This window comes from Dioscorea cayenensis, chromosome 9 (assembly GCF_009730915.1).
Source record: "Dioscorea cayenensis subsp. rotundata cultivar TDr96_F1 chromosome 9, TDr96_F1_v2_PseudoChromosome.rev07_lg8_w22 25.fasta, whole genome shotgun sequence".
NCBI lineage: Eukaryota > Viridiplantae > Streptophyta > Magnoliopsida > Dioscoreales > Dioscoreaceae > Dioscorea > Dioscorea cayenensis.
Genome location: NC_052479.1, coordinates 13,140,319 through 13,145,355, shown reverse-complemented (window position 1 = coordinate 13,145,355; position 5,037 = coordinate 13,140,319).

The window sequence follows — 5,037 nt, the reverse complement described above, 5'->3', positions numbered from 1 at the left end:
TATAAACTTCTACGGCAATAAAAATTTGTGTCAACCATGACCCGTCTTCTTAATTTTTTTATATGGTTTATTTAGTTTGATGAAATACTGCGTGCGTGCTATAGAATTGTTGGACTCGGTATCAAGGTGGCGGTCGATATTGGCCAAAGTTAATAATAAGAAAGATCGACATCAGACTACGGACAAAGACGAGACTGACACTAGCATTGAGTCCTGCTTTGGTGAGAGTTTCTTCACGGATTGCAACCTTTTTGTCTACACAATTCACGACCAAAATCTTGATCTCTCGTTATAATATATAATATAAGAAGACTTCCTCGACTACCTACGAAGTTATGATGGCAACTCGGCCGGGAGATGAGGGTAGAACAAGGACAAACCTCAGCACTATAAAAACAATGAAAAAAAGCGAAAAGCTGCATTGCATAAAAGTCTCTTGATCAAGATGCCATGGAAACGCGATCTAAGACTCAAGCCGGCAAAGGCATAGATGGCCCCAATCAAGCAAGATGAATATCCCAGTTGAAGTGGAAGGTTATGAAAAAGCTGCAGGGGCTTATCCATAACTAGAATCATGTAGATGAATTAGGTTATAAAAATAGAAGAAGGGCGGAAGGAGGATCTCTCTTTTCAACATTCAGCACCTCTGTGAGTCAAGGCGTATGACTTATCGTATGGCGAGAAGCAAGAAGGTCAGGAAAGTGCCCTCCGTCTAAGGAATGAGTTTGAAAGCAACCACCGTTGGATCGATGATTTCACTGCTCAGGTTGGAAGAATGTTTATAGCAGCAGAACAACCGATCTCCAGTCTCACCATCTCGGTTTAGAATGGGGTCTCATGCCTTGAGGCTCCGTTCATCCCTCCACCCATTGCTAATCTTGGGGAAATAATTATATCTTTGTATATATAGCAGTTTGCTTTCTAAAAATTCTCCGAAAATCTCAACACGGTAGCACTGGCTCTATTACGAGTACGAGAGACTATACCACATATCATGATGTTGTCCCCTTTCCTCCGGGATATGCATGCCATGCTATCTTTGCGGCGTTGGCTCCATACATGGAGGAGCATCACTTATCTTACCAAGATTAAACAGGAGCCTGGCGAATCTGCTGCAGATTTTCTCACCCAGTGGCGAAATGCAAGTGTTTACAGTTAGAAGAAGTGTCTAGAGAGGGGTGTAGAAAAGAAGAAGGATCACAAAGATGGTGTCTAGTCTAGATTCTTTGGTCATCTAGATTCTCTGGTCATCTTCTTGCCTTTGAATACATGACCTTCCATATTGTAGTCTACTTGTTCTATCTTACGTGGAGCTATGATGGGCTAGTGGTATAAGATTCATGATCATGATCTCATCATTTCTTTGATGAAGTGGACATGAAATGCTAGCCTTAGCTCAGCTAGCTGTAGCCAGGGAAGAACTATGGGTGGGTCGGGAAGAGGTGATTGATTTGTAGTTGAGCCTCGACCTTGAGAATGTGCTATGATCAAAACAATCTGATTGTCAAAGCAATGGTGATCTTGCTTTGAATTATGCATCGCTCACTGAAAAATGCAAAAAAATGGTATGGAGCGGTCTAGAGCGATGGCGGAAGCAAGGTTCAACATAGTACAAAGGAAGCCTCCAACACTATGTCCCTTTCATTACGATTATAGGCTCATCACGAACCATCGATTTTGACCCCTACTATCTGTTAACCCCGCATCTTCAACTATGACTCCTAGCTCCGGGAAAAAGGACTGAGTCGAGTCGGCGAGACCTCTTTTCGGTTGAAGGGAACTTTTCCTTTGAGGTTCAAGGGATAGAATGCAGTTCATAAAAAGACTTTCTGCTCCCGAGCCGACGGTGCTTATGAATGCTCGTTCCCGGACATGTTTTTGGTTTTGGATCGGTTTTGTTAAAAGTTAGGAAAGGTTTGTTCACTAAGGCATGACTCAAGCTGCTGCCAAAGAGATTGCTCCATTTGTCCCGGGTTTTCAAGTCGGTAGAAGCGAAGGGGAGCAGCGATGCCAAATCGGGGCCCTCGAAGCCTTAGCCTTGTGCGAGAGAGAGAGAGAGCCCTAGCAAGACAAGATAGTTTATTGATGGAAATCCAAGGGAGGCAATCCGACCGAGTTCCCTACGCCTATCAACAAGAGAAAAGTGTATGCATCTACAAGGGAGGCCGAATAGCAGCCCAGGCGAACTAGTGAAGTGAAAAAGTCTCGGTGGTAGTGTTTATTCAGATTCTTAGAGATCGGGGCTCTTCGTTCAGCTCATCTTGATGGATTCTCCGGTTTATCCTTTTTCTCTTGGTGAGCTTCAGGTCTCGCTATTTGGGTTGTTGGGAGAAAGCTCTCTGGCAAGTAAGGAAAGGGTCGATCAAGAGGAGAACCTCGGTCTAGTTGAGTGAATTTCTTAGTAGTGTGTTCTGCACTTCCCTAAGGTTAAGCTCCAGTATATTCAAGTGAATATTTCGGGGATGCTCTTTTTCAGTGAGTTACCAATTTTTGTTTGGGAATGAACTCCGCCATTTTCGATTAGAGCATGTTTTAGGAATCAAGCGCTTTTCTTTTTCCGAGGTGTATGCATCACTTTTCTTTTTACGGGTGGGGATCCAAGATGTTGGTCATCGAACCAAAGAAGGAATCGAGAGCTACACACCAAAAGTTAGAGGCGATCCTCGGGTGAGTTGCAAATCAATCTAATCATCCGACATTTCACACTCCCTCTTTGAAAATAGGGATAATCTCAACAAGCAAGAGTCTTGTCAACCCCCTCCCATCGATTTCTTCCTTGGCAGCTAGTTTTTGCTTGGAAAAAATCTTTCATCTAGAAGAATCGATATATCTCTCAGGATAGATCAGGTCTAGACCTCAAATTGTATATTCGAGGTTGGTGAGGGTCCCCTCCTACACTTGACCCACCACAGAGTGGCCCGAGTCAACCTCTTGTTGTATAGTTAGATACAGCTTTTCCATTAATTATGAGTTTACCTCAGAGATATTTCATTATGTATGGTGCTTCCCTGTTTAGAATGAAGAAGAATAGAAAGTCTTTTTTTAGCATAAAAAATTTGGTCACATAGATCTTCTATTTGCGGAATTCATTGATTGCTCCGTACTCATTTAAAATGGAAAAAAACTCCTATTCTTTGTAAGATCCTTTGAAGGAAATGTTGGTCATAAATTTGGAGAGTTTGCTTTTTACGGAGGCGAAGACCTTCGAGAATAAATAAAAGGAAAAGGAAAGGGGAAAAAGGGGATAAAGTAAAGTCTAAGTGCCATATGCACGAAAAGGAAAAACCGATTTCGGTAAGACTTGATCACGAATCGTAGTTCGAGATGCAAGTTGGTTTAGTGAGGAGCGACATGAAAAGTCACGAATGGGTCCGGTCCAGTCTTTTTCTTGATCTTGGTCCCATATTTCTTAAAAATAAAAAAGGCGTGGGAGGGGCGTTGCGGATGTCCGGGATGGACACGACTTCTTCTAGCGCTAGAGACCACGAGGGAAGAGACCCAGGGACTAGAGCATGTCGTGAAAGATGCACCTTTGGGTGGGCGTGCTTGGCCGTGTCTCGAGGCCTGCGAGTTGAATGATAGATATCATGAGCAGAGGTGTAGGGATACCGGTCGAGAAACGTGACAGCGCTACCCTAATGTGTGCCGATTGCTAGCGTATCCGAGCCCGCCACCCGGCTCATCTGGAGAGGCGAGCCATCAGCGATATGAGAAGTCGGGTGCATCTTGAGTTCGGTTAGACTTATTCTGCGAACACCTAGCCCTAAGAAAACAAGTGCTAAGTTTCATTTCACATCAGTGAATAAACCAAAAGAAGAGACCTTTCTCGGTCGAGCCTTTGCTATGCTCAGCTTCAACAAATGAGAGTTTTTCGGTTGAACCCGATTGAACCAGCGAGCTGGTTAGATCAGTGATCTGGAGGGGCTCGTGGTACACGATAAGCGCGACTATCGCGGTGGAAGGAATGAGCCTAAATCGACCCCCTTTCTTTTTATTCAAAAACACAAAAAGCACATTACAAAGAGATTGGACTCTCGGATGAGACCTTGCGACTACCGTTCAGCCGCCACGACCCTATCTTTATTAAGATGGAAACCCTATCCAAAGTAGAGCCTAGTTGAAGCTGCCATTTTAAATCATAGAATAGACTTTTAAGGATATAGATGAGAGTCTCACTCATTAAAGAGAGTTGTAGATTCATAGAAGAGAATCGAGTATGCTGCGCTACAAAAATGCACCCGAGCTTGTTCAAGTTAGTGGAAAGAATATAGTACTTAGTACTAACCCCTCCAAGACCCCGGTTGCTTTTAGCGCACCCACCCGTCAGGTCTTATGTTGCCTACGGCATGATGCTTGCGGCATGGATTCTTTAGATCTAAAGAATCCATCTTTTCCCAGATGAGACTCTATCAAATCTCAAAGAATAACGAGCTAAGTGGCCGTGAGCAAAAGAAAAGGCGAGGCGGTGGTTGAGGGCCTTGGCGATAAGTTCTTCTTTCAAAGCGTTTTTGCCAATCTGACGGGGCGTCTATACGGGTTGGGGCCTTGACTTTCAAATGCCAACTACATTCTGCGGTAGGGGCCTTTCACGAAACAAACCACCCACGATTAAGTACGGTTAGCTTTCTTTGGTAGGCCCATTCGAGGTTAGGAAAGCATTGTCCCTCAATTTTTACTAACCTTAGGGTGTGTGTCGACATCTAGCTTATTATCGGTAGAAGTTTCATGCAAGCGACCTGTAGCATCCATTTCTTATTCATTCGATGCGCCCCTAGTGGGACGTGGCGGTGCTCCTTTCTTACTTATCCAAATTGAATGTTAGCAACTTCACTTTAAAAGGCGTCGTCGATGCTTGATCGGCGAGGAGGAGCATCTCAAAGTATGGGGAGCAAAGGATCGAGCGCTTTTTACTTTGTCCCATAGGATCCACCCGCGAGGTTAGGTTTGAGGCAGGTGTGATGGGTGACTATCTGCAGTTCAAAAACATATATGCAATGCAGTGAATGACCTCACTTAAGTAAGGCAACCACGTAACTG